This window comes from Carlito syrichta, unplaced genomic scaffold (assembly GCF_000164805.1).
Source record: "Carlito syrichta isolate Samal-C Ts95f unplaced genomic scaffold, Tarsius_syrichta-2.0.1 Scaffold290804, whole genome shotgun sequence".
In the NCBI taxonomy this organism is placed as follows: domain Eukaryota; kingdom Metazoa; phylum Chordata; class Mammalia; order Primates; family Tarsiidae; genus Carlito; species Carlito syrichta.
The window spans coordinates 17,944-26,472 of record NW_007234900.1 but is presented as its reverse complement, the minus strand read 5'-3'; the positions used below and the strand labels follow the sequence as shown (position 1 = coordinate 26,472).

Below are 8,529 nucleotides of genomic sequence, written 5' to 3'. Positions count from 1 at the left end.
ATAAACAAACAGAAACCCAAATAAAAAGCACAATTCCATTCACAGTAGCCACACAAAAAAATGAAATACCTTGACATTTTCCTAACCAGAAATGTGAAAGACCTTTACAATGAAAACTACAAAACACTGCTCAAAGAAATCAAAGATGACACAAAGAAGTAGAAAAATATCCCCTGCTCATGGATTGGAAGAATCAACATTGTGAAGATGTCCATCCTACCTAAGGCAATCTACAGATTTAATGCAATACCCATCAAATTACCAGCAACATTCTTCTCAGACCTAGAAAAAACAACACAGGAATTCATATGGAAACACAAACGACCAAGAATAGCCAGAACAATCCTCAGCAAAAAAAACAAAGCAGGTGGTATCACATTACCAGACTTCAAACTTTAATATAAAGTTACAATAATCAAGACAGCTTGGTACTGGTATAGGAACAGGCATATAGACCAGTGGAATGGAATTGAGATTCCAGAAGCAAAACCTCAATTTCTCAACCAACTCATCTTCGACAAAGCCTCCACCACCTACCACTCGGGAGAGGAGAACTTATTCAGTAAATGGTGCTGGGAAAACTGGCTGACCACATGCAGAAGATAGAAACAGGACCCCTGTCTATCCCCATACACAAAAATTAACTCCAAATGGATCAGAGACCTAAATGTAAAACCTCAAACCATAAGAACCTTTGAAAATGAAGGACATACCCTCATAGAAATTGGAACTGGTATCCAATTCCTGAACAAAACCCAAAACCCACAGGCCATAAAGAAGATAGACAAGTGGGACCTCATTAAACTGACAAGTTTCTGCAAAGCCAAAGAAACCATCAAGAGAGCAGGGAGACAGCCTACAGACTGGGAAAAAGCATTTGCCAACTCCAGGTCTGATAAAGGCTTAACATCTTGGATCAACAAGGAACTCAAACGTGCAGAAAAGAAAACAACAAACAACCCCATTATAAAATGGGCAAAAGATATAAACAGACACATCTCAGAGGAAGACATCCGAGCAGCCAACAGACACATGAAGAAATGTTCAATCTCACTAATCATCATGGAGATGCAAATCAAAACCAAACTGAGATACAACCTAACTCCAGTCAGAATGGCAATTATCAATAACTCAAAAAATAACAGTTGCTGGAAAGGGTGTGGTGAAAAGGGAACTCTTCTACACTGTTGGTAGAAGTGTAAACTAGTATAACCTCTGTAGAAAGCAGTGTAGTGATTCCTAAAAGCTCTAAATATCAACCTCCCATATGACCCCGCAATCCCCCTACTGGGAATATACCCGGAAGAACTCAAATCACTCTATCAAAAAGATACCTGCACACATATGTTTATCGCAGCATTGTTCACAATAGCAACAACCTGGAAGCAACCATGCTGTCCATCAAAAGAGGACTGGATTTTTAAAATGTGGTACATATACATGATGGAATACTATGCAGCCATAAAAAAAGAACAAAATCATGAATTTAGCAGCAACCTGGATGGAGCTAGAGTCTATAATACTGAGTGACCTCTCACAGAAACAAAGATCTGAGTATCACATGTTCTCACTCATATAGTGGACCTTGATCATCCAACGTATTACCATAAGAAAATGACTGACAGTGTTGGAAAACTATGGGGGGGATGGAAAGGGAGATGGGATTAATGGTAGTAAATATCTGTCCGGGGATGGGAAGACACCTCTTATCAACAAGGATGCCTGAACGAAGCATATTTGTATACGTAACCCTTAACTGTATCCCACAATATCATAATAAAAAATATTGATTATAAAAATATATATATATATGTCAAAGAGATAAATGCACTCCCATGTTCATTACAGCATATGCACAATAGGTAAAATATAGAAACAACCTAAGTATCCATTGAGGGATAATTGCATAGAGAAAAATTCTCAACAAGATTCTACTGGATCACATCCAACAGCACATCTCAAGGATCATCCATCATGACCAGGTAAGCTTCATTCCTGAAATGCAGGGCTGATTCAATGAATGGAGATCAATAAGTATAATCCCTCACATAAATAGGTGTAAAACCAAGAATCACACGATTATCTCATTAGATGCAGTAAAAGCATTTAATAAAATCCAGCATCTCTTCTTGATAAAACCTCTCAAATACCTAAGCATCAAAGGAACTTTCCTCAAAATAATAAGAACAGTCTATTTATCTATTATAAGCTTGCTGGCAACATCATACTTAATGGGCAGAAGCTGGAAGCATTCCCCCTAAGAACTGGAACAAGACAAGGATGCCCACTCCCCCCCGTCCTAGTACAAAGTACTGAAGGTCCTATCCAGAGCCATCAGGCAGGAGAAAGAAATTAGGAGTGTCCAAATAGGAAAAGAGGAAGTTAAATGCTCTCTCTTTGCAGATGATATAATCTATACCCAGGAAACACTAAAGAGTCTGTCAAAGACTTCCTGATAACGACTTGTTTAGGGATATAAAATCAATGCACAAAAAATAGTTGCATTTCTATGTACCAAAAACAAGCCAACTGAGAACCAAATAAAAAAAGACAATTCTATTCACAATAGCCACAAAAAAATAAAATACCTCAGCATCCATTTAACCAAAGAGGTGAAAGACCCTTACACTGAGAAGGAATAAACAGTGCTCAAATAGATCAGAGATGACACAAACGAATGGAATAATATTCCATACTCAGGAATTGGAAGAACCAATATCATCTAGATGTCCATTCTAACCAAGGCAATCTACAGATTCAATGTAATCCCTATCAAATTACCAGCATCATTTTTCACAGACCTAGAAAAGACAATACAGAAATTTATGTGGAGCCAAAATAGCTAAAGCAGTCCTCAGTGAAAAGAACAAAGCTGAAGGCATCACACTTTCAGACCTCAAACTTTACTACAAGACTGCAGAAACTAAGACAGTATGGTACTGGTACAAAAATAGATACATAGGCCAATGGAATGGGGCAGAGAATCTGGAGATAAAACCACAGACCTTCAACTAACTCAACTTTGACAAAGCTGACAAAAACAAACATTGGGGCTAGGAAACTATATTTAGCAAATGGTGCTGGAAAAACTGGCTAACCTCATAAAACTGGATCCCTACCTATCACCACATACAAAATTAACTCAAAATACACCAAGGACTAAGATGTGAAGCCTCAAACTGTAAGAATCTTAGAAGAAAATGTAGGAAACACTCACCTGGACATCAGATTCCTTGGGGGCCTCCTGGCAGAGGTGACTCCATTAGCATAAAAATATTGCATCTTCAACAAGGAGGCCTACCCCAGTCAAAAGTCACAGGTGTGATACCCGTCAAGCCTCTCCTACCCCAAAAATGTCCAATCTAGCCCATGGACTAAGCACTTTTGTGAATTGCCAGGCAATTTATTGCTGGAATCCTTAGACAGACAGACATGGCAGGTTGCTGAAACTACTCGGTGATGAACCAAGTGGATTCTTTGGGGGCTGCTGGCAGGGATGACTCCATTAACACAAAGATATTAAATCTTCAAAAAGGAGAACAAGAAGCCTTTTTTTTTTTTTTTAGAAAGCAGAATGATTTATTGAGGACAGAAACGCTCCCACAGTGGGAGGGGATCCAAGGGGGTTGCCCACCTGGTGAATCTTTAAGCCACACTGCACCCTCATTGGAACTTCCGGGGGAGAGGCCTGCAGCCTTGTTTGGAGCTTATCTTTTGGGTCTTTCTCCCAATCTCCTGAAACATAAGCATATCCCTAGGTGTACCTGAGGAGCTCTCCTGAAGCTTCCTCTAACACAGCAAAAGAGCAGGAGGGTTTGTTCTGGTGGGTTAGGGGTGGGAAAAAGACAGTCTGGGACAGAACAGAACGAAGATGCAGAGGAGGCCGTGCCAGTCCTCTGGGTGAGTCGGTGGATACGTGGGAGAGGGTGGAGGCGGTGAGGGAGCCTCCAGGAGTGAGTGGGTCAGGGTTGACTTCCTATGTCTGCCTTTTCTGGCACTTGCAGCTGAAGCAGGACCTTTACGATGGGAGCACCAATAGAAGATTCACTCTGATTCTCATCTTGGAGTGTCTCAGATCTACGGAGCGGAGAAGGGGGAATGCATTGTGGAAGCTGCCTCATCACCAGGCATGTGAGCCACAGAATGGTCTGGGGGATTCCAGGGAAAAGGGGAAAGCAATGGTCCTAGGGAGGCTGGAGGGTTTTAGGAAGACACAGGGTAAAGGGTTTGGGGTGCTAGGCAGTGGAAATGGCTGGTAGTGACGGTTGGAAAAGGATACAGGCACTTGTGGTGCAGGGGCTAGAGTCAGGAAGACCAGAGTCTGAGGGCGCCATGGGGACAGGAAAGCATGGAGCTTCTCAGGCTACTGGCCTGGCAGAGCTAAGGAGTCTGGGCCCGCCCAGTGGGTCACAGACTGCACTGAGTCTCCCCTCCTGGTCCTTCCCTGCACCGTTGACGTCTGCCTTGTACTCTCCACTGCTTTAATCTGTGAGACTCTTTAGCCTCCAAGATTCCCAAGGAAGGGCATGGTAAGCAGGACAGTGAGGTTCTCCCTCCCTGCCCTGGGATGAACAGAATCCCCAGGAAGGTAATAGAGACACAGATACACAAGCACTAGGCCCCAAAACACATGGAGTATGTGGTTTTTATTTTCTGATGTCATTTTCTCATCAAAGCAGTTGTTCAGTTTCCTGGCATTTGCAACATCACGGGGTTGTCTTGGCATTCTGCGAGTACGTTATCACGTCGATCCAGGATGCGGGTCAAGAATATGCTAACATCCTTATGCACAGCTGGGCAAATGTCACAGTTTTGACCACAAAGACAACATGAAAATCCCTCGAGACATTTATCAAAACATGCTCATTCCTTTGCTCACCTGCTCAGAACGTCCCAGAGAGAGTTTCACAAAGCCCTTTTCAGGGCCTCATTTCAATTAATGCCTTCAGCCCACCGACTTCTGTAAGAGGGAAGAAACAAGGTGTCAAAGGGTAGCTTCATGGTGCAGGTAGAAGATGCTCCTGACTTCTTTTTTTTACCTGATATTGGTCCCACAGTGAGGCAGGAGGGGTCTGTGTCAGGAGCGTCATTATCCAGGACATCCAGGTTTGGACAGCAGAAGGGAAAGGTATATGAGATGCCAATTTGATAAGTCAACAAAGTCTTGAGTGCTCTGTCTGAGGGTCAACTGACCTGTAAGGCTTGGGAAGAGAACAGAAGGCATCTTGTTGGGAAAAGAATCTGGATAAAGAAAACCTCAAAGAATAAACAAGTGAGACAGAGGGTCAGAATACAGGGTCATCAGGAGTCCAATCCTGGAGTCTAGCAGCTTAGTTGGCTTGGGCACTTACCAGCTAGCCATGTCATCACGGGCTCCCTCTGAGTCTGTTTCTCCAGCTGTACAATGGGAGTTATGTAGCATCCAACCCCAGGCTTGTTGTAAGAACCGAAGAGGATAATACACATTAAGCTTAGCATCCTAGTCCTAACAACAGTGTAAGCCACAATATCTAAAAAGTAAATGCTCAGTGGATTTTATGTGATTATTAAGAGAATAAAGGAATCTAAGCTGTAGATGTTTCCTCTACCACGATACCTAGATCAGGCCTGAAGGATGGCCATGCCAGCCTGTCTAGATAAGGTTTTTCTGCCACGAAGAGGGTCTAGTCTCCACTTTTTCTTTCGCGGAAACTCATGACTAAGCTGAAGGTCTCACAGCTACTACGTATCAAGGGCAGGCCAGAGCACAAGCCCTCTGGCCACCTGATCAGGCCCCCTGGTGGCTCCTGCCCTGCCCTGCTTTCATCACAATCTCTGTCCTGGACCTGCTTAGTGGCCTGCTTTGAGCCAGTCGCCCTAGGCTGTTTCCAGAGCTCGGACTTCTCTCCTAAACACTGGTCTTCAGTTCTAGTTGTCTATCAACGATGTATGGCCACCTCACTACTTTCACAAATCTCAAACTGGAACTGAATTTATTGAAGTCCACTGAGACTTGAGTCTTTCTTTTAAGGGCACCCCGGAGTGCCCCCAGGCCCTGGAGCCCTCTGGGGCAGGAGTCAGCTCTGGAGAGGTCTGGGCTGCTGAAATAGTGGGCAAGGATTAGGGGCGTGGACCCCTCAGGGTACAGGGTTTCAGCCTCACCCTGTCCCTGGGAGATCACCAAAGGTGGAAGGTCAAGAAGGGGTGAGTACCCTTGCAGTGTGGAGGAGAGAAAATACAGCATCTGTTGACTGTGAAGCCATGGCCCAGCTACTGCATATGTTGGCTGGGAAACAAACATGCCACTTACTTTGTGTGGCCTTTCTTTTCCGAATAGCTCTGATCTTGACCTTCTTTGGCTGTTGTTACCTGAACTCACAGAGCCAGAAGCTGAAAAGCATGCTAGCTGGAGCAAGCATGGCTGTTAGAGAACTCCACGGCCAGAAAGTTGTAAAATTATCAAGGAAGCCAGAGGTGCTGACACCTCTACACAAGATGTCCTTGTTGTGACCTCTCGGCTGACTCCCACTGTGTGGGAAGGGATCTTCAACACTGACTTATTAAATGAGCAGTTCTGGCTCCAGAATGCGACCAGTGGATTAACTGTGTTTGCCATTAAAAAATATATAATCAAGCCAGGCTCGGTGCCTCAGCCTGTAATCCCGCGCTTTGGGAGGCTGAGGTGAGTGGATTGCCAGACGCTGTGGGTTCGAGACCCGCCTGGGCAACTTGGTGAGACCTCATCTCTACAATAAATTTTAAAAAAATTAGCCAGGCATGGTAGCGCGTGCCTGTAATTCCAGTTACTTGGAAGGCTGAGGTGGAAGGATCGCCAGAGCCCAGCAGGTCAAGGCTGCAGTGGCTGGGAGCGGCCACTGCACTCCAGTCTGGGTGACAGAGTGAGACTTAAACTCAAAAAAAAATACATAATCTTCCTGAAACTGTTCTTGGAGACTGCAGAGACATACTGTAAGAGGTGATGAATTGTATGGAACCTATGTGAAGCCTTATATATTAAATGTGATGAATTATGTGAAATGTAATGAAACTATAACCTCATATATTAAGGATGCTGAAACTGTGTGCTGTGACCTCTCCACTAAAAACTTAGTAATTCTTGGAAACCCTGGAAAGAATGCCCAACTTGGAAACCCCAAATAGCTATGTTAGATAAGCTAACCAGTCTTCTTTGCTTCTGTAACCCCCTCTGGCAGTGTGTGAGTGTTGTGCGATAAGCCCCTTTCAAATTCTGGCAGACTTTTCTCTGTTTGAATTGTGGTGGGCAAGTCCCTCTTCTGGTGGGCTTTGTGTTGTTTGAATTTGAATTGTAACGGCCTTGTGGATTAGGTGGGCTTTTGCATATTTAAGAAAGACCCCAGCCACAATATGGGGCCCTCGCCTAGAGACTTGTAAGTCTGGTGAGTGGCCCTGGCCAGTTGAACCTGGTTAATAAACCTCTCTCTTGGTAAATTGTGTGTCGGTGCCGTGAATCAAACGCTCGGACCCCACATCAATACTTCATGGTGGGACACAGGGTGAACTATTACATCTTCACCGACCAGCCAAACCACGTTCCACTCATCGAGCTCCAACAGGGAAGACAGATGGTCATCCTCAAGGTCAGGAGCTGTGCCAGCTGGCAGGACATCTTCATGTAGCGTATGGAGGTGATCAGCAATTTTTCCCAGCAGCGCTTCCTCAGGGAGGTGGATTACCTTTTGTGTGCAGATGTGGACATGAAGTTCAGAGACCATGTTGGTGTGGAGATTCTCTCCTCGTTGTCTGGCACCATCCCTTCTGGATACTATGGGTTCAGTCGGAACACCTTTGCCTACGAACACTGGCCTCAGTCCCAAGCCCCTATTTTCAAAGATGAAGGAGACTTTTACTACTAAGGGGCCTTATTTGGTGGGTCAGTGCCAGAGGTTTACAGACTTGCAAAGGCCTGTCACCAAGCATTAATGATTGGCCCAGCCAATGAGATCGAGGGCCTGGGGCATGCCGAAAGTCACTTGAACAAGTACCTGCTTCACCACAAACCCACCAAGGTCCTCTCCCCTGAGTACATGTGGGATAATGAACTGCTGGAGAATATATCAAAAGAGAAGCTGCTGTTCTCAGACACCATCATAAAGTGGAGGAGATTTGGGGTCTTGCTGAAGAATCACTAGAAAAGGCAGAATCATGGGTGAAGCCTTTCGAAAAGGTTCAGAGAGGGATGGTAGCCAGTCAGCCCAGTCTTCCTCCTGGCATGCTATCCTTAATTAAAATCAGTTTTATAAGAATGTGTGTAACTCACCTCTTTTGTCTGTCTGGTTGGGGAAAATTTCTGATGCATCCCACCATCACCCTGCCCCATTCACCACCCCACACACATTCAGGCAGGCCTGATTTCTGGATTCAGGCACAAGTTCCTAACTTGCCACCACCTGAGCTTCTTGCTGTGGGCTCCTATCACCCTTCAGGATAGATGAGGTGAACAGTCTCAGCCTGTTCTGACATAAGGCATCGGTGATGAGATCTTTTCCAGAGCAACAAAAGGGCTCCCAA

At 44.6% G+C, this 8,529-nt stretch overlaps 1 pseudogene; it reads left to right on the top strand.

Annotated features, from left to right (window-relative positions):
• Nucleotides 1-6,396: 6,396 nt before the first annotated feature.
• LOC103256633 lies at nt 6,397-8,150 on the top strand (annotated as a pseudogene).
• The last annotated feature ends 379 nt before the right edge of the window (nt 8,151-8,529 follow it).